Raw genomic sequence first — 22,227 nt, forward strand, 5'->3', positions numbered from 1 at the left:
GCTCTGCCAATAAATAGCTGAGTGATTTTGGGTAAGTCGCTTATGCTCTGCAAACCTCTGTAAAATGGGGTTAATAATTCCTGCCCTCTCTCTCTCAAAAGAGTGTGACAACTGAAATGAGAAAAAAAACAGGTGAGAGGAGATTGAAAAGTTGAAATCACTCTACGCTTATAGGATTTTATTTTGACTCTTCCCTTTTGTGGATTTTTCAGACCGCTGCCAACCTCCAGCAGCCCTGCTTCCTGCAGCCTCGCTCTTTTGACGTTTCATCCTCCTGAAAGTTTTGTTCAGCAGTTTACACTCAAGGCTTTGAAGCCATCTATCAAAACTCCTCTGCCAGGAACTGCATTAAGATGTTGGCAGCAGGTGGCTGATTCTCCCCAAATGTGCTGCTTGTTCCAACGAAGGAACATTGGAGAAAAGTGGGGAGAGGGTTTTTTCCTTTTTCTGCCAAACCACGTATATTATGATGCCACTTAAAATCTAAAGAGACAGCTTCTTCCTCAAGAACTTTCCACAGGATTCGAGTATGCTAACCTCATTGCACTAGTAATTATTACTTTCTGTTTTTTAATAAATAAATGAGTCACAAACTTGAAGTAATCTGCCCTGTAGCTGTGGTGTTGTGTTGCCCTAGTATTTCCTGCACGCACCCCTTCTGGAGAGGGCTGTGTATGAGCAGAACAAAGCGATCTGTACTCAGAGAGGGACGAAGGCAGTTTGTAATTCCGTAAAACACTTTGAGGCTTTCAGAAGGTGCTATATACATCAATAAATAATAATAATTTTCACTCTGTCTTCTTTGTAATACTCCCTTAGAAGGTTGAAAATAAAATTTCTTTTGCTATTGATTTTGTCCTTCCACATTTGGCAAACATTGATTTTTCCCTTTCCTAATGGAGCAGAAGCCAACATAGCTGTATTTCATTTACTTCAGTCTCTGAACCCAGCATCACAGCTGATGCGAGCAGGACCACAGGCAGCTCCTAGGGATACCAAGGGCAGTTGTTTAACTAGAGGGCATGGGGTCCTATGAGACTTGGCCTTGCATTTCAGGCACATAGTAGGTTCCTGGTCAGTCTTTCAGTTCAGTGTAAGTCAGAATATTCAGATTGATTCAGGAAGGAAAAGAGCTTTGAGGCATGGAATTATATGTGTGAGAATGCTGCTAATAATCGGAAAAAAGAGGAATTGGGGGGGGCTAAAAAGGGGTAAGGCACATGGAAGATGAGAACATATTTATCTTAGTCTGCTTGGGCTGTGATGACAAAATACCATGGGCTCTGGCTTAAACAAAAGGCATTTAGTTCTCACAGTTCTTAAGATCAGGGTGTCAGCACAATCAGGTTCCTGGTAAGGGTCTTTTCCTGCCTTGCAGATGGCTGCCTTCTTGCTCTGTCCTCACATGACAGGGCGAGACAGTAATATCTTTGAGATCTTTTTTTTTTTTTAACATCTTTATTGGAGTATAATTGCTTTACAATGGTGTGTTAGTTTCTGCTGTATAACAAAGTGAATCAGCTATACATATATTCCCATATCCCCTCCCTCTTGCGTCTCCCTCCCACCCTCCCTATCCCACCCCTCTAGGTGGTCACAAAGCACCGAGCTGATCTCCCTGTGCTATGCAGCTGCTTCCCACTAGCTATCTATTTTACATTTGGTAGTGTATATTGACATCTTTTTTATAAGGGCACTAATTCCATCATGAGGGACCCACCCTCATGACCTTATCTAAACCTAATCATGTCCCAAAGACTCACATCTCTAAATAGTATTACACTGATGACTAGGGCTTCAAAAAATGATTTTTTGGGGGACACAATTCAGTTTGTAGCAATATTTTTCCAACATTGTCTATTTCGTGCCAGTGATTTGTTGAGTTCAGTGCACAAGCATCACCTAACTTAATCCTCACATCAATATCGTTCCCACTGAAGTGTGGAGATCAGGTGCACTTGAGACTTGGTGTTGCAGAATAGGTCTGTCAGCCAGAACTGCAGGAGTTGTGTCTAAGGGTCCTGCTGTGTCCCAATGAACTCTGTTCCAGAGTGACCTGGGAGCCAGCTGGAGATAAGAGAAATACCCTGGATGCACGTGTTTATTTTTATCTAACCATACTGAGCTAAGTAGGTTAAGTAGAGGATGCCAACTTAGCAGGCATGGAGTCAACAGTATTACCTAGAAATGGAGCTCTTATTTTTCTAAGAGGAGGGAGGAAGGCTTTAGGTTCAGACCAGGGCACCTTCTTAGGAAGGCACAAGGTCTGGGGCAAGGAACAGGAGGCAGAGGAAGGCACATATATCAGAGTCACACTTTCAGGTGAGATAGTTGCTGAGGGTCCCTTGTGGTGATGGTGATGATGATGGTCGCCACTGCCTCTGGGCCATATGCCACGTGCAGGAGAATCTGACTCTTGTGGCCACAGTTCAGGAGAACGTGGGTGCTGGGAGCACAGCCATGAGCACACCCGGGGTCCTCTACACACATTGGCTTAATTGAGAAGAAGAGAGCTGGGCTGATAAAATCATACTATCAAACACTGAACATAGACCTGTATTGAGAATTGGAAGAGAAACCACGTAATATATTAAGACTTTCTATTATTATTTTTTAGTCTCATACAGTATTCATCCACCTTTTTCCTATTCAGTAAGAAGGGGTAGAATTAGCAAATTTTCAGGAAGAAAAAGAATTTGTTCCAGCATGCATGAAAACAGTGGGCCCTAAATTCCCTAAAATTGATCTTTTCTGTTTCCACCAAAATCCAGGGGAGTCGAATCTCAGTGCTGAGTGATGTGACATCCTTGTGTCAACTACTTTGCTAAAGAAGATTTCTCTTTGGAAGACTCCTTTCAGCAGAGTTGCAAGAATCAACCTTCTCTTTTGAAGGTAGGCTCTTTATATGTATGTAGTTCACTTAGTATTTCTATACCCACTGCTTCCAAAATAGATTTGAGGCAGCTGTTTGTTACAAGGGATTAAAACTTTACGGTTATGATTACATGTACAAAGGATGAGAGTCAAGGTAATTATCCTGATAATAATGAAGGTTAAAAAGGCTTTTTCCTGAAAACCCAGATAATTGAAACTACTGTCTATTTTGGCATGTGTCAGCTAGATAATAGCTTCACTTCTATACCTCACTTTGCACACGGAGACTCTGCTAGCTGAAATTCACACGGTTTGCATGTTGGAGCATCAGTAAATCTGAACTGCAGCATTAATAACAGACAAGCCAGGCAGCTGGTTTGCCAACTGTGAGAGGATGAACAAACACGGATCAACTGTCGGTCTCATTCTTGTTCTTTTAAGCAATATTAACCCACACACTCAATGAAAATCTGAATGCATTTATGCAGAATTCCTGGAACTCATGGATTTTTAACAGTGTTTAACTTACATATCCACTTTTATGGAGACAATCTGGGGAAAAATTAACAAGCGAAAATTGCTCGGCTCTATAAATGTGAAGAAGCGGGCATGGGGGATGGATAGTCCTCATTTGCTAAATATACAGCTCCTTCGTCGGAGACATAAATAAGAACACCGCCTAAGTAGGTCAGATTCGAGCTTGGGCTTTTCAGAAGACTTGAAAGCGGCACCGTGAATATACACTTCAAAGCCAGGATCCATTTTTTGTGTGCACATTTTGTTCCTGAGAAGTTTTCCATCTGTTCTCATGTCATGGCTGTGCCGCCGCGGCATGTCCTCAGACTCTCTGAATTTCTGGCAACTCAATTAGCTTACTTTCTACCCTGGCAGGTAGAGGAGGTAATGTCCAGGGGGCTGGCTGGTAGGGGGACTCCCTCGGGAACCTGAGGAAGGGGAGGGATGCTTTCCTGGCCATGAGCTGCTAGGGTCTCCATTGGCTGCAGGATGTTGCAGGAGAGGAGGGAGGGGTCTGAAACACTTCCCCAGGGCCTTGCCTGAAATGAGGCACCACCTGACAAAGGTTGGTGAAGTTTGGTTCACTTCTGTCTCTGTACCAGCGCTGTTCTGAATTCGGGATTCTGACAGATTTAAACGCCTGTTCATCAGCGGCAGTGCTACATGATCTGCCTGTCACTCTCAAGTGCTCTCTCTCTGACTCCTTTTCCGAGGAGTTCCACAAGAGGAGGGAACTTTCTCACTAACGTGTCACTCAATCCACCCACCCAGACACCCACTGCTCGTTGAGACTGGCAAAAAAGAAAAAAAATCTGGATTTTATACAAATCTGAGAAAATGCTTCAAGCCTTCCTCCCATACATGTGATTTATGGAATGTGACACGACTCTGTACTATTGTGATCAAAAAGCCCGAGGTTTTAGGTGAGTCAGGGCAGAAATGAACTCTCTGTTATTTTCTCAATAACAAGTAAAACTCTCCTGGCTTGGCTGGCATCACTGGAACTCTGATGGTACCATTAGGAACAGCATATGAGAACTGCTTTTGTCTGTCCTTGAAATGGAGCTGTTTGTCGCTGAACAATTTTCTCTGCAGGCCATGCACTGGTTCTACGCACTGCCAACGGCTCCCAGTGCTGGCTGGTGTTGCAACCAATAGATCTCAAGGTGGCATCCAACCTCTCTCACTGGACTGCACGGAACTCCAGGACCATATCCTACCAGTTCCCTCAAGTCAGGAGCTTGAGGCAACAGGCACAGGGGAGCAGAGAGCTCCTGGGGTGGGGGAGGCAGAGCTTAGGGAGCCCCCAGAAGACATGCATCCCCTGCCCTAGCAGCACCCACACCAGGGAACCTGAGCCAGAGGACACAGGTTCTCATCCCAGCCTCACAGACTCTGATCACAGAGTCTACGCTCTCGGACCCCCAGTTTCTTCATCTGTAAAAGGAGAATGTAGAATTGACGATCTCTCATGCCCCACAGAGCACTGAAATGCTTTTATTCCATAGGTAGATTTGGGAGTAATGGGTATTTACAGACTCCCAGAGCTGAAAGTGCCTTAGAATTTATCTGGTTCAGTGGATATTAACTTGGAGTTTATGAATCAGTAACAGGTTCAAAGATAGCTTTAGACAGGTAGATGGTGCCCTTAAAAGTGTACACAACACTTGAAGTGCCTGTGCATGTCTCTGGGAAGAGTGTCCATAGTATGTGTAGGACTTTTCAGAGCCCAAAATATAGAAAGGTCTTGATCTTGACTTTGATCAAGATTTTCTGGTCCAAAGTCCCCCCTTTGCAGTGAGGAAAGAGGGTGGGGAGGTAAACGGCTTGCATAAAAGCTAGTTGGTGCCAGAGGCAGGAGCTGCACAAGGGTTTCCACTTTCTGACTTACGCTTCCTCAGCCTGTGGTGTGCCCGGGGTGTGAACAGGGCCTTCTAGAGTGACCAGGGCAACTGAAGGTCTAGCCAGGCATGTCTGAAAAGAGGTCTCTTCTAGCACATTGCCACGAAACCACACTCAGGACCCAGAGGGCCTCTGTCCAGTCAAACGGCTGTTGTGTTCCACATCCAGGCCCAAGGATGGTTCTCCTCCACCACCAGCTCAGCACCTTTTCCTATCTACATGACTTTTCTTTCAAACATAGCAATCCAAGCTCTCACCCGATATTTATAATTTTCATTTTTTTTTGCCTTCACTGCCTGCATGGATTCATTTAAGCTCTCTCTTATTTCTGCTGTAAAACAGAGTAGAAGGAAAGAGGCAGTCAAGCAAAAGAGGTAGGTCAGGAGGGAAGAGTGAGTGTTGCATCTTGCCTTACTCACTGAGTAGAAGGAAATTTAAAGTAATGTAAGGGAGGAAATAGAAAGATAACTAAAATCTGAATTTAAAACCACACAGTTTGTTCCTTCCTAAAGAGTAACAGCAAATTGAAATAGTTCAGATACTAGAGGATGATTTGTACCATTATTAGATTCTTCCAAGAGAGGAGAGTGATTTTATGGCATTCTGCTCATCACTTGAATTACAAGACCTGATAAAGGGTCTCTTAATACCACTGAAACATGCTATTTTCATGAGGAAAATGGAGAAGGAAATCCAGCATCTGTATTTTGATTTTTTGTATTTGTTCCCAGTGGTCTCTTTCTAATGTATTTATGGATGGATATTCAAGAAGCAAGATAACTGCAATGATTTTCTTCCAATTTTGCATGTGGCCACTCTAAGGACACCATTATACAACCACCATTTTAAAGTCATTCTAGCCTCGAACTGTTTCCCCTTTAAGTGAAAGATAATCCTTGGACTGAAATTGAGAAATGGTATAATATACCATTTTATAGGAAGGGTTAGATGCAGGGTTGGAAAGTCTGGATATGAGTGTTGGCTCTAGTATTACTTTGGGTGTCTATCTCATTCCTCGCTGGTGGAACTGTTCCCCTCCCCAATCCTAAGGGGTGGGCCTGGGTAGCCCAGCATCCTGGCCGCAGCTGATTGTATCCTGCCTGAACTCTGTCCCCAAGATGAGCCAATCAAATTCATAATCTGCTGAATTGGAGGAGACATGGAACCTGTGGTTAGAAGATGTTAGGCTTTGAAGTTGGGATCAGATTTTGGTAACATGGCAACTCAAAGCCACATTCAAGCTGAAGTTGTGAGGGACAGGATCTAAGAGCATGGCAGGTACGAGAAGGGAGCAGATGTGCAGGAGGAAGCAGAAATGAGAGGCTGGTGACTTTCCATTTCCTTCAAAGCCCTGATTGGATTCCGTAGGAGTCCTCGGTACTCTTATGATAAATATTCTTTTACTTAATTAAGCTAGCTTGAGTTGGGTCTCCCTTTATTACAACCCAAGATTCCCTTACTAAGACATTGTATGACCTAGTCAAGCCACTTTGCTTCTCTGGTCTCAGTTTCATCTTGAATAAAATGAGGTGGTTGTATTAGATAACCTCTAAAGTCCCTTTAGATTTCAGGAATCTATACTTTTAATTATCTATGTTGGCTGTATATGAGGCTTAAAAGCCAGGGGATGCTTGATAACTCTGCCCTTCCCTTTGTCTTGTGTAGGCTGGGTGTGATGATATAGTTAGTCCAGAGGACCTTCCAGTGCCTATCAAGGTTATGTATAAAAAGAAAGATGCTGGCTGGGGGAGAGAGGAGCTCCCTGCCAAACTGATATGTGATGGGCTAGATTAAAAGCCTCCTCGGGTCCGTCCTGTTTTGATTCTCCAGTGAACTCAGGCACTATGAGAAAGATGTTGGCAGCTCCCGAGCATTCGCTCTAAATGAGCAGTATAAGGAAGTACAGCCTTGTTGATTGTACATCAATTTGATAGACTAACTATGGAACAGTAATTAAGCCAAAGAGAACATTCAGAAGTACTTATTGCTATTTGCTGTCTGTTCAATCCCCAGAGTGCTACAATAAATAGAACCATAAGTTTAATTAGTATCTGCAGGTCTGATTACCCATTTAGGATAGGCCATAGTGGACAGAGGTTACACTTTCAAAGACAGCCTACTGTGAGTGATGTTGGAAATGTCTGTATTTGCCTGTAGCAAAAGTCTGCACACTGTGCCCTGCTGAGTCTTTGGAGGTCCAGCAGAGGTGCTACCACCCAACACCCCAGTCAAATTCTGGGGACTAAGACTAATCAGTCCAAGAGAGCAGCATTGCCTGGTTGGCCTCCACGACACACATAATCTCTCCGCTCTGCAGGCCTTAATACTTTTGGGTCCTCTCCTGTTGCTCCTATTGTGGTGTCACATTTCTGTTGTCATGTGTGAGCTGCTGTTCCCCTTCCCACTGCACCGTAAGTCTAGTTTCCACAGGATGCAGCAGGTAGAGGAGTCTGCCAAGTATCTGAGACAGCCACTGCCCCTGGGATGCAGACATCACAGCCATGAGGAAATCATCCGTCATGACTGTGCCTGACACAGAGGCAGTGCTCACCAGGGCTCAGCTGTCATGGTTGTGACTGCTGTTAGGATCATTGTTGGAGAACTCACCATGGTGTGCATTTACCTCCTTTGGAAGATGTGGATGATGAAATACATTAACCCATAGTGCTGGTGCAAGGTGAGGTAACTAAATGCTTAGCTCACTGCTTGGCACATGGAAGTGTTACGACATGTGAGCTATCATATCAGGATTAGTATTTGTCAGGTTCCACGCTAAGTGCTTCTCATTAATTGCTTCATATAATTTTTTACAGTAGCAGCAATTATGATTATCTGCATTACAGAGGAGGAAACTGAGACCATCAGTTGGGGGGTTTATGTAACTTGCTGAGGATCAGTGCAGCTGGGATTCCAGTGCAGGTTTATCTGACCCTGACGTCTATGTATGCTCTTAATAATCACACGTGACAACTAGGGAGACTGAGAGTGCGTGAGGCTGTTGCCTTCTGGGAGCTGAGGTGAAGCCCCGTGGACTTGGGGAAGGGCTTCCTCCATTAGCAGGTAGAGTTGTGTTTGGATTAAATGAGGAGCATTTCTGGTTAGATTTCTAGCAGCAACTTATATAGCCTTCCTCTTTTCTTTTCTTTTTTTTTTTTAGGACCCCCCCCACCCCCCCAAGCTTTATTGAGTACAATTGACAAATAAAAGTGTAAGATATTTAAAATGGACAACATGATGATTTGATATCGGTATACATTTGAAAAGATTCTCCCCATTGAGTTAATTAACACATCCGAAAGACCCCAAATAGCCAAAGCAATCTTGAGAAAGAACAAAGCTGGAAGCATCACACATCCTGATTTCAAACTGTATTACAAAGCTGTGATAATAAAAACAGTATGGTACTGGCATAAAAGCAGACACATAGATCAATGGAACAGAATAGAGAGCCTGGAAATAAACCCATGCATATTTGGTCTATTGATTTTTGCAAAGGAGGCAAGAATATACAATGGGGAAAGTAAAGTCTCATCAATAAATGGTGCTGGGAAAACTGGACAGCTATGTACAAAAAACTGGAACTGGACCACTGTGTTACACCATACACAAGCATCAACTCAGAATGGATTGAAGACATGTATAGCCTTTCCGAGAGCAGAGCAAGAGGCTTGAGAGTTTTCCTATATGTGCCATGGTTGAGTCAAGGACTAAAAACTGTTTATCCAACAAGACAATTCAAGGAAAAAATAGTGTATTACAGATAGTGAGCAAAGAGGTAGGACTGAAAGGGAAAAATATGTTTACAACGAAAAGAAAGAAAGGTAGAAAGGAAGGAAAGAAAGAAAAGACCAAAAGAAGAAAAATTGAATTAAAAATAAATGAAGCTATTGGGAGCAACAAATAATCACCAGGAAGTGAGGAGAGGGAAATGAGAGGTTAAAACTCTAGAACAGTGAATCAATCAATCATTCCAGTGTAAACACACACAAATATCGTGCAGACGTTAACAGTGGTGATATTTAATAACTCAGTCCCCTGCTGGACCAGGGTTGATTTTCATTCAGGGATCGTGCTGTGTTTAATAAATCGAGGGAAAGGAAAGCAAGCCACATCCTCCATCTAGGTGAAAAGTCCTTGACATTCTGCTTCCTTTTGAGTCAACAACTATGGCTGTGTTGTTGGGGGGGGGGTGGGGCGGGCACTGGACCAAGCCAGGTTTGTGCTTACATCTTGTGAGTGCTTAATTAGTGAGGAAGACTTCTTCAGAAACAGTAACATGGGAAGTTTCCATGAGTTATGCAGCAGCAAGAGTGAAAAGATATGTTGAAATATTTGTAACCACACTGGATATTTGGAAACACTCTGAATAATGAAGTATCTAAGTAGATACCTTGTTGTAGATGTAAACAGGAATCTATGTTTTAGGTCTGGCTTTAGAAAAATTACTGATAAACCCCTGTAAGCTGAGCTTACTAAACTGAGGCAAGGTGTTTGAGCCATTTCTGAATGTGAAACCAAATTTCTGATACAGAATCTATAATGGGTCTGATGCCAATCAAATTTTTATTGGCTTACAAAAGCAGTTTGGAGTCATTCTTACATCATCTTGTGTCCAGTTTCCCCAGAATTAAGTTAAGATCCTCTTGTTTTGGGCTTCCGTGGTGGCGCAGTACTTGGGAGTCCACCTGCCGATGCAGGGGACACGGGTTCGTGCCCTGGTCCGGGAAGATCCCACATGCCGCGGAGCGGCTGGGCCCGTGAGCCGTGGCCGCTGAGCCTGCGCGTCCGGAGCCTGTGCTCCGCAAGGGAGAGGGCACAACAGTGAGAGGCCCGCGTACCACACACACACACACACACACACACACACACACACACACACACACACACACACACAAAGATCCTCTTGATTTATAAGGGAACAGGCCAACTTTGTTAATTACATAATAAAATATACTAGTTGGAGAGAATGCTGCTCACTGCTTCGAGATAATGCTGCCTCAGGCAGCAAGAGTTAAGGGTGGGGCAAGACCAGCATGGCTAGTCTAGTCTTTTTTTTCTTTTTTTCTTTTCCCTTAAGAGTTCAGATCAATGTATGGTTGATACAGTTGTGTCACGTAATCAATTGAAAAATTAAGGCAAAAGAAAAAATACCTTGTTGATTGTGCAGTAACGATGTCGTCTCATTATGCAGATGTGCTCGGAGTCTACACAAGTAAATGTAGTGAAAAGTGAAGAGGAAAATTGAGGCAATTTCCTGAATTATTCAAGGAAAAAAAAATCTCCTTGCCTCAATTATTCATATAGCACTTTTCTTTGAAAGTGAGTAGATTGGGAGAAAAAAGGAGGGAGAAAAGAAAGCAAGCCTGATTGCGTTAATTCTCCACTTCATTTCGTAGATTAAGGCACATCTACAGCCCTTATTACACATCCCTGTACAGTGCAGTTTACTTCTTGACAAAATATTTCTTTGTCATTGTGTTTATGTGGATTTTACCCACCTTTCATTTTTCTCTAGTTAAACAGTGAGAACTTGAACTGACAGTACTCTTTCTTTTCCATAAATAAGGTGCCTATAAAAAGACTAATTTCCCAGTAATCCAACCTTTTCCAAACATTCCACCCACAAGGCAGCAAGTCAGGGAAAAACAGAATTCTGCCTGAAGATGTAAGGCATAATTATCATCAAAAGATCTATCCTACCTCCTTTCCTTGGTGGTGGAAAATATGTGTTGGGACCTAGAGTAGAAATTTTTGAAAAGACACAAATGTCCCCAGAGTTTATCTGTGAGGGCCAGACACCAAATGTGGTGTGCAGAGGGAACATGGCAAACTGGATCTATCTATCTATCTATCTATCTATCTATCTATCTATCTGGCTGCCAGTCACATTACAGACATTACATAGTTGTGTATTTATTAGGACAAATTTCTGCCAGCAGCAACTTGTCTTAACAAAATTAGTATAAGTGACAATTTTCCATGAGATGGAAGTAAAGTGTCTCAAGGAAGGAGGCTGTTTTCTGTTTCACATAAAATCACTGTGTGGGTTAATGGCAGCTCTGAGTTGCCAATTACTGTAAGATTTAAATAACGTGGAGAGAATCTGGAGAACAGCAGTGGAGATAGTTTGGGAAATAAACCTTAGGAGGATATGCTAAAGGAATAGGGTTATGGAGCCAGGAAAAGAGAATGTTCAATAGAGAACTAATATTGGTCTTCCAGAATATGAAGGTGTGACGATTGATATATAGGCATCGGTTAGTGGCTCTTCTTGGTGTTCACTAAAGGGAGTACGAAATGGAATGGGCTTAAATCAAGTGAACTTAAAGTATATTGAATTTACAGAATTGCTTAGTTAGAGTTTGCTATGAAAAAGTCCCAATATGGCACTAATTTCATGACAAAGTAGGTCCTTCTTAGAGAAGAGATTTTCACCGTTAGTGTCTGTGACCTAGGGTTATCTTGTGGGCTGTGAGAAAATTGGGGAACAGCTCAAAGCCCTAACAGTGATGTGTCTGAGTGACCAGAGGCTTTCCAGTTGCCTCTCTAGCTCATAAAATGTGCTTCTCCAAGTGCGTGGTGAGCCCTGGACTGTGCACCCCACCTCAGGCTCTCTGAATCAGAACCTTCGGTGGTTTTGGCCCTGGACGCTACACTTTCTCATTTTTATTTGCTTTAGAAATACTAAATTAAACTATGAGCTGTTTGGTGACATGAATCAGATATTATTCATTTTTTAAAAATAGATCTTTATTGGAGTATAATTGCTTCACAATACTGTGTTAGTTTCTGTTGCACAACGAAGCAAATCAGCCATATGCATACACATGTCCCCATATCCCCTCCCTCTTGAGCCTCCCTCTATCCTCCCTATCCCACCCCTCTAGGTCATCGCAAATCACGGAGGCAATCTCCCTGTGCTATGCTGCTGCTTCCCACCAGCTAACTATTTTACATTCAGTAGTGTATATATGTCGATACCACTCTCACTTCACCCCAGCTTCCCCTCCCACTCCGTGTGCTCAAGTCCATTCTCTATGTCTGCCTCTTTATTCCTGCCCTGCAACTAGGTTCATCAGTACCATTTTTTTTTTTTAATTCCATATATATGTGTTAGCATGTGGTACTTGTTTCTCTCTTCCTGACTTACTTCACTCTGTGTGACAGACTCTAGGTCCAGCCACCTCACTACAAATAACTCAATTTCATTTCTTTTTATGGCTGAGTAATATTCCATTGTACATATGTACTACATCTTCTTTATCCATTCATCTGTCGATGGACACTTAGATTGTTTCCATGTCCTGGCTATTGTAAATAGTGCTGCAGTGAACATTGTGGTACATGACACGTTTTGAATTATGGTTTTCTCAGGGTATATGCCCAGTAGTGGGATTGCTGGGTCATATGGTAGTTCTATTTTTAGTTTTTTAAGGAACCTCCATACTATTTTCCATAGTGGTTGTATCAATTTACATTCCCACCAACAGTGCAGGATGGTTCCCTTTTCACCACAACCTTTCCAGCATTTATTGTTTCTAGCTTTTTTGATAATGGCCATTCTGACCAGTGTGAGGTGATACCTCATTGTAGTTTGGATTTGCATTTCTCTAATAATTAGTGATGTTGACCATATTTTCACGTGCCTCTTGCCCATCTGTATGTCTTCCTTGGTGAAATGTCTATTCAGGTCTTCTGCCCATTTTTTAACTGGATTGTTTGTTTTTTGATATTGAGCTCCATGAGATGTTTGTATATTTGGGGATTAGTCCTTTGTCTGTTGTTTCATTTGTAAATATTTTCTCCCTTTCTGAGGGTTGTCTTTTTGTCTTGTTTATGGTTTCCTTTGCTGTGCAAAAGCTTTTAAGTTTAATTAAGTCCCATTTGTTTATTTTTGTTTTTATTTCTGTTACCCTAGGAGGTGGGTCAAAAAAGATCTTGCTGTGGTTTATGTCAAAGAGTGTTTTTCCTATGTTTTCCTCTAAGAGTTTTATAGTGTCTGGTCTTACATTTAAGTCTTTAATCCATTTGGAGTTTATTTTTGTGTATGGTGTTAGGTAGTGTTCTAATTTCATTCTTTTACATGTAGCTGTCCAGTTTTCCCAGCACCACCTATTGAAGAGACTGTCTTTTCTCCATTGTATTTTCTTGACTCCTTTGTCGTAAATTAGGTGCCCATATATGTGTGGGTTTATCTCTGGGCATTCTATCCTGTACCACTGATCTATATTTCTGTTTTTGTGCCAGTACCATACTGTCTTGATGACTATAGCTTTGTGGTATAGTTTGAAGTTGGGGAGCCTGATTCCCAACTCCGTTTTTCTTTCTCAAGTTTGCTTTGGCTGTTCGGGGTCTTTAGTGTTTCCATATGAGTTGTAAGATTTTTTGTTCTAATCTGTGAAGAATGCCATTGGTAGTTTGATAGGGATTGCATTGAATCTGTAGATTGCTTTGGGTAGTATAGTCATTTTCACAGTATTGATTCTTCCAATCCAAGAACATGGTATATTTCTCCATCTGTTTATGTCATCTTTGATTTTTTGCGTCAGTGTTTTATAGTTTTCTGAGTACAAGTCTTTCGCCTCCTTAAGCAGGTTTATTCCTAGGTATTTTATTCTTCTTGTTGCAATGGTAAATAGGAGTGTTTCCTTAATTTGTCTTTCAGATTTTTCATTGTTGGTGTATAGGAATGACAGAGATTTCTGTGCCTTAATTTTGTATCCTGCAACCTTACCAAATTCATTGATTAGTTCTAGTAGTTTTTTGGTGGCATCTTTAGGATTTTCTTTGTATAGTATCATGTCATGGGCAAATAGTGACAGTTTTACTTCTTCTTTTCCAATTTGGATTCCTTTTATTTCTTTTTCTTCTCTGACTGCTGTGGCTAGGACTCCCAAAACTATGTTGAATAAGAGTGGCAAGAGTGGACATTCCTTGTCTTGTTCCTGATCCTAGTGGAAATGCTTTCACTTTTTCACCATTGAGTATGATGCTTGCTGTGGATTTGTCATATGTGGCCTTTATTATGTTGAGGTAGGTTCCCTCTATGCACATTTTCTGGAGAGCTTTTATCATAAATAGGTGTTGAATTTTGTCAAAAGTTTTTTCCACATCTATTGAGATGATCATATGGTTTTTATTCCTTAATTTGTTAATGTGGTGTATCACATTGATTGATTTGCATATATTGAAGAATCCTTGCATCCCTGGGATAAATCCCACTTGATCATGGTGTATGATCCTTTTAATGTGCTTTTGGATTCTGTTTGCTAGTATTTTGTTCAGGATTTTTGCATCTATGTTCGTCAGTGATATAGGTCTATAATTTTCTTTTTTTATGATATATTTTTCTAGTTTTGGTATCAAGGTGATGGTGGCTTCATAGAATGGACTTGGGAGTGTTTCTCCCTCTGCAAGTTTTTGGAAGAGTTTGAGAGGGATTGATGTTAGCTCTTCTCTAAATGTTTGATAGAATTCACCTGTGAAGCCATCTGGTCCTGGACTTTTGTTTGTTGGAAGATTTTAAATTACGGTTTCAATTTCATTACTTGTGATAGGTCTGTTTATATTTTCTAATTCTTCCTGGTTCAGTCTTGGAAAATTGTACCTTTTATATGTACAGCATATTGTAAATCAAGCTTTCAAAAATGAAGCTCTTAATTATTGCTGCACTGAACTAACAATACAGTAAATGATAAGGTTATGATATTTAAATGATTTTCCAGTAGCAACTATGATTTTGTACAAGTTTCAGGATTATTATGTAAACATCATTTTGTGGGGTTTTGAAAATTAGAAAATGCTGAAGCTTATTAATAAAAATATGCAATAATACCTTGATGACTGTGTTGAACGTAAATAAGTCTTAGTCTAGTGTGACACTGATTATGAAGACTTAACTTCTGAGCGTTCTTTTATTATGTTGACAAATGCATTTTCCATATCAGAGGGAAAGGAAGAAATCAGGGATTTGTCTATTTTGTCAGTGAGTGAGACACACTGAGTCCTGCCAGGTGGTACATAACTGATCAAAAATCCTGAATTTGTACCTGTGATAAGATTTAAAAAGTGGAGCAAGATAATGTTATTAAGTGGAATGAAATAACAGAAGCTACATCAGCCACTAGCCTAGAATGAAGCTGCCTGTTCCCTGTGTGCATGTGCCCCCCGCCCCTACTTTACTATCTGAAATAGAATTCAAGAGTAATCCATCAGTCAGCAGTTTTTGCTGTGAAAGAGGAAAGAGAGGACGAGTTTCATCATAGCAAGAGCATCCTAAGAATTTGTCCCACACAAACTCTGCACGCTGTGTAATCTTGAAATTCTAGGTCCACCTTTTGTTGGCTTTCTCCATGTGACTCCATATAGAGGTGGAACCACTTTGGGCCCTGTATTTGTGCCTCCTTCTGCCCTCTTTCCGTCCACTGCGGCTTCATGTACAATAGAAATGTGCTTCATTGATAATGCCAACCCTCGGCTACACATCCACAGGCAGAGATGAGCCGGGTAATACTTTCAATTCACACTTGAACCTCCTAGTAATCAATTCAACTTTTTATCCAACCAAAAGTTGCAACTGTGGTAGCAAACCCGACTGTATAAAGTCTTTTCTAACTGATTCTCTGACTTCCTGTTCTCTGTTGATGGCCACATACACTTGGGTGGGCAGGGAAGGGGGAGCCATAGAGTTGTTGCCATGTCCATGAATTGATAACTCTTCTTCCTCCTCATCTCACCCCCACTACTAATGGCCAAACACTTTATATGTAGTAGGTGGAACCACAGGAAGTTGCCATTTTTGTTGGTCAAAACAGTCATATGTAAGCAATTTACTATGATTCAATCTAATATTATGTAATCTTTTTTTTTTTTTTTTTTTTTGCGGTACGCGGGCCTCTCACTGTTGTGACCTCTCCCGTTGCAGAGCACAGGCTCCGGACGCACAGGTTCCGGATGCGCAGGCTTAGCGGCCATAGCTCACGGGCCCAGCCGCTCCACACATGTGGGATCTTCCCGGACCGGGGCACGAACCTGTGTCCCCTGCATCGGCAGGCGGACTCTCAACCACTGCGCCACCAGGGAAGCCCATATTATGTAATCTTTAGTAACTTTATGAGATGAATATTACTACCCCCATTTTCTGGATAAAGAAAGCAGAGACTCAGAGTGATCAAGGTGACCCAGCCAGAGTCTGTGGAGTCTGGAACTATGCTCTGTCATCTGCCAGCACCCTTGGGCTCCACCGCTGGGCTGGATGACCATTTTGTAGGCATAGTCCATCATCTGAATCATTCCATTTCTGGCACCATATGTCTGTTACCAATCTCAAATGTATGTTGGTGTTTTCTGATTAATACAATAAAATTTCATTGAAATATTTTCTAAATTCATGGTAGTGTTTCTGAAATGAGGTATCTTGTCATCAAAGAGCAGAGAAATTGTCCTAATATTCCATGGTAGACAGCATTGATTCTGCCTCAGTTCCTTCTCCACTAATCCTGAAACCCTGATATCTTTCTCTGGAGGAGTTTGGAACTTGTCCCTTGCACCTCATTTACCAAGGTGTGGCAGCTCATGCCTCTAACTGTCTGCCTTCACTCTGAGCTGCTTTGAGTCTCTGTAACTTGAAAAGGTTCTGAGGAGTTGATGAGATAATCCATACAGAGAGCATAGGTGAGGTGCTCAGCAGTGCCTGCAGCAGAGGAAACCTTTAGTAAATAACATTGTTGTTCATATTATCTGGACATTCTGATGACCATGAACTCAGTCAGAGAATACTTCTGACATACAACACAATTGAGGTTTTTGATTCCTTTCAGCTTGTGCCCCACATCTGTTAATTCCATATATTTCTGTATATTCTCTCTCTCTTTCTATGTAACTATCTACCTATCTATCATCTGTTTCCCATCCATTCATCCATCTATTCTCTCTCTCTTTCTCCCTCTCCCTCTCTTCCCCCACTTCTCTCTCCCATCTGCAATCTTGGAGACATAACCTGCATGTTACTTTGAAGTTCTCTTATTCCAGGTCCAATTTTTTCCAGACCGGAGCCATAACATTTTTCTTTAAGGAAAAATGGAAATGGATAGGAAATAACTCGCAGATTTTGAAAGTGTAGGTGAATGACGGTATTCGGTTGGTTTTATAGTATGGTGGCATTTGAATTGGATAAGCTGGCATTGAATCACCCAAAATATGTATTTATGCATTAGATTTGTTCAAAATTCATGGTGCAGTTTTCTTTTTAACAAGAAAATAAATGGTGATTCTGATTTTTGTCCTTCGGTTGCTCATGACAGTGATTCAGTGTGTCTCTGTACTAAATGGGATCCACGAAGGAGGTAAACACACTTAGAAACTGGTTTGAAAAAGTCATTCATTGGGAAAAAAACCCAGAACAAAAAAACATCTCCTTGAATACACAGGATTTGTTATGTCATCATCATCCTCAACAGAGATTTATTGAGCACCTACTATGTGCTTGTTACTTGATAACTTTGATACCAGCTTTGCAATAAAATGGTTTCATTAGAATGTTAAAATGAAGGGCCATTTGTGGATTACATTCATTATGTGTACTTATTCAGAGTGTATTATCTGTATTGGCTCATAGGTGATTGGCTTTTTTTTTTTTTTTTTTTTTGTGCGTTACGCGGGCCTCTCACTGTTGTGGCCTCTCCCATTGCGGAGCACAGGCTCTGGACGTTCAGGCTCAGTGGCCATGGCTCACGGGCCTAGCCGCTCCGCAGCATGTGGGATCTTCCTGGACCGGGGCACGAACGCATGTCCCCTGAATCGGCAGGCAGACTCTCAACCACTGCGCCACCAGGGAAGCCCGGTGATTGGCTTTTATTCATGTATTTTTGTGTTTTGATTATGCTTCATATATGAAATGTTTAAAATAGTCATGTGAATCAATTTCTTGTCAAGTAAACTGGAAGTTTTCTCAAAAGAGTTCTCTCTACCATATGAGTTTTGTGTAACACCTTCACAGAAATACTTAATGTTTTCCTTCAGATAGTGCACTTCTGTAAGAGAATTACCTCATGGAATTAAATAGCATCAAAACTCAATCATGGTAATTCCTTAGGCACCTATAAGTTTTATAAGGGAATTCACATACCTTCGTCCAGTTACTCATCTGATGGCATTTATTGCTCTTTTGCTAAGTGGCAGGCATTAGTCTAGCTATGTCATTTAATCCTTTCAACCACCGTAAGTGGAAGATACTTTTGTCACCCCATTTTACAGATGAGGAAACTGAAGCACCCAGTTACTCAGTGGAAGAGCCGGGATTTGGACTCGGGCATTTTAGCTGTAGAGCTGGTGCTCTTAATCATTACTCTACCCACACCTCAACTCAGCCTTGTTCTATAAACTGGCCTTGAGTACAGCTTACTCTTTGGAGATTGAAGGTAGGGTGCAAAGTAGCATAGAAACAGAAATTGAGCAAACAGTGAGTTTGTCTGTCTAATGTGGTTCGTTTGATTATCTTAATGCAGCGCGATGTCCATCTTTGCCATGATTACTCAGAGTTACTGTCCTTCTCCTTCCCACACCTCCCCCTCATTTCAACCTGCCCTCACTTTTGCCTGGTTAATTCCTTCTCATCCTACAGTTCTTCCCCTTGAATTACCCCTTTCTACATTCTCCCAGCGCTCAGCCATCTATGCAATCAGTTTATTGCACAGTCTGAATTTGGTAAGGGTATGAAAAGACATGATTTGATATTTTTTGGTTTTGTTTATTTCAACTACTGCATTAATCATTGATCTTTTTTTTTTTTGACTCTTTCAGTCCTGTCCCTTAATTATAACTCAGGCAGATTTCTTAGATCTTCGATTTCTTTCAGTAATTAAAAATCCACGTCAGTTCAGTTGAAAACGTGTTCTTTCTCTCCTCCACCTAAACTCCCCTGACCCCTCAGCTCAGGCCCAAGGGTGTTCAGTGGAGAGGGGTAAGAGCCCCTCCTTTCACTCCCCCTTGCCCCCTCCCCTGGTTCCAGCTCCTCTGGGGTGGGGCTGTGAGAAGGAGACAGGAGAGCTGTCAAGGATTCCCTTGGGTTTCTGGTCCTAGCTGGGGTTCCTCTCTGGGCTACTGCTGGCGCCATTGGGTAACACTGGCTTCATTTTTTAAAACCCGGTGGGCTCTCTCTAAGGGTGTGGCTTCTTCAGGGGGCTCTAGCCCCACGGTATAGATTTCCTTATGGAAGGTCATCTCTTTCTTGACCTCTTAGAAGCCTCCTTCAGCTTCTGCCTCTATGGAACACCCCACAGCATCTGGCTGAGAGTGAAAGTTGTGTGGATGGCCAGGCCAGCCCGTTGCATGGTGGGTCTGCAACCTGGCTCCCATGTGACCCCTTCTATGTGCCAGGCCAGGAAGAGCCATGCATCTTCACCATACCAACTGGTGGAGAGCAGGTTGCTCCTCTACATGGTTCCCACTTCCTGCCTTGCTGTGGTCTCTCCAATCCTTTCCTCTCCCCTCCCCCCGACCCCCGAGAGGGTGGCTCAGCAAGCCCAGTGCATAACTAGATGCCCAACCAGCATGAGGAGATGCCAAAGACAAACGCCACATCTAGGAGACGTTCTCTTGGAGCCGTCTTTACTTATGGAGGGAAAAGTCATGGTATTTGCCCCATCTCAGGTGGATTATCAATTTCTTTCTCAGCCTTATCTTCTCTCACTGGTCCTATTTTATTTATTTTTAACAAAGTCGGCTGATTTTTGATAAACTCTGAGGATTTATCTGGTCCAGTTTCAGCTGTGTGTGTGTGTTTGTGTGACTTATCATTGTCCTTAGCTTTGAGTCCAGCAAAAGTCACTTTAAATATCCTGTTACCTTGACGATCACTTATTTAATATACATCTTCCTATTAGATGCAGTGCAGTACTCCCTCTTAATCTCATTTACCCTGTTTCTTCTTGAGTTGCTGGGATGATAAGCATACTGATGGGATGAGAATTTAACTAACAGGAAGGAGATACTGATTGCAGTATCAGGGATGATATGGTTTGAGTCAGATTATAGAGCTCATCACCATCTGATCCATATCTTAAATGTTCCATCTTTGGTATAAGGCATTTGTGAGGAATAAATAATGTGCAGGGTGTTTGTAAATAATACTACATTGACTATAAGTTAATTACTGGGATAGGGTAAAAACAGGGGATGAATACATAGAATTGATATGTTACCATAAAATTAAAATAATAATTGCAGTTCTACTCATGTCAGACTCCTTCTTAAAATTCCTATAATTATGTTTAATTTCCTTTCCTTTTTTTCTGCTCACATTCTGGGAACTGTCCTATTAATAATGAAATGGGAAATAGAATAAGGAAGGTAACCAAAAGCGTTGCTTATTCTTTCTGTGATTAATCAAGGAGTCATTAATAATATTTGAAGGACATAATGCTATCTCTTTAAGAACAAAAAACTAGAAGTATGTATAGCAGATCAATATATGCAAAAGTTTCTTAATTAGGAGAGAGTTAAGACTTCACACTTAAGATTAAAGTTCGCTTGGGCTTCCCTGGTGGCGCAGTGGTTGAGAGTCCGCCAGCTGATGCAGGGGACGCGGGTTCGTGCCCCGGTCCGGGAGGATCCCACATGCCGTGAAGCGGCTGGGCCTGTGAGCCATGGCCGCTGGGCCTGCGCGTCCGGAGCCTGTGCTCCGCAACGGGAGAGCCCACAGCAGTGAGAGGCCCGCGTACCGCAAAAAAAAAAAAAAAAAAAAAAAAGATTAAAGTTCATTGAATTTACATTTCAATACAAAAGGAAGTTAACTCCTGTTAATATTTCTGTGGAAGTTTGCAGGACTTAAACATGGTACGGCAGTTTTCATACTATGGCATTAGGTCCCCCTGCTCAACACGTGATACCTCCCCTTTCTCCCTGCAATACCCACCCCTGCATGCCTGCAAAATCCTTCTCTTTTTTTCAAAATTATCAATGTGAATTAATCATAGTGAATTTCACAAATAATCAAGCAGGCTATAGGCTGGGATCAAGAATGGAACAGTCTGAGAGTATTTCTTCTTAGCTGTGGAGGCCTCTGGTGATGTGGAGCAATGTCTGCTGTCAGTCTCTGAAGACAGTCCTTTGTCCATAGAACTTGTACATTTAAAACATTTTCATTCTTCTCTGCATCTAAATCTATGGAACATCAATTTAATCAAATTTTATATTTATTAATGGTGATTTTAAAAGCAGAGAGGACACTGAAAAAAATCATAAACCTAGAATTAATTTTTTAAATTATTTTTTAAATTATGAGAGATTTCAAATATACACACATGAAGTTGTAAAGAACACATCTGTACCTACCACACATCTTTATTAAGTCTTAACATGATGCCATAATACTCAATATATTTTTTCAGTAATATAAAACATACGACGCAATTGAGCCCCCTTGTAAACCACTCTTTGATCTTATTTCTTTTCCTCCCTAAACTATTATCATGAACTCAGTATTTGTCATTCCCATGCATGTTTTTGTACTTTCAATATAGAATATTAAAATATATGATAGTATTTAGCATAGTTTAGTATTGTTTTCAACCTTTAAGTCTTGTTATTAGTGGCATGATACTGTACTTATTCTTTTGCAAATTTTTTTTTGTTCATTGTGTTAATGAGAATTTTTCATGTTGATGGATATAGCTTTAGTTCATCAAGGATTAAATGGTGTCTAGTGTTCCACTGGATGAATGTACACTATTTTATTTATCCATTCTCCTGTTGATGGGCATTTGGATGGGTTCCAATTTTTTGTTATACAACTAATGTGGAGCTGATTACACCTGCTTGTGCATATGCCTAAGTTTCCCTAGGGCAGGGATTCTCAAAATGTGGCTCATGGACTCCCACCCCCCAACCCCCCAGGGTCCATGTTACCTCTTCCAGGGAGTCTTCAAGGTTGTAACT

The 22,227-nt window shown here is 41.5% G+C and overlaps 1 long non-coding RNA gene across 1 annotated transcript in view; it reads left to right on the plus strand.

Annotated features, from left to right (window-relative positions):
* The first annotated feature begins 2,784 nt into the window (after window positions 1–2,784).
* Window positions 2,785–22,227, plus strand: part of LOC125960674 (uncharacterized) — a 299,417-nt gene continuing 279,974 nt past the window's right edge. The window contains exon 1 of the long non-coding RNA XR_007470591.1: window positions 2,785–2,892. This is a non-coding gene — a long non-coding RNA (uncharacterized LOC125960674). The remainder of the gene's footprint in view (window positions 2,893–22,227) is intronic.

Source organism: Orcinus orca, chromosome 12 (assembly GCF_937001465.1).
Source record: "Orcinus orca chromosome 12, mOrcOrc1.1, whole genome shotgun sequence".
NCBI classification, from domain to species: Eukaryota; Metazoa; Chordata; class Mammalia; order Artiodactyla; family Delphinidae; genus Orcinus; species Orcinus orca.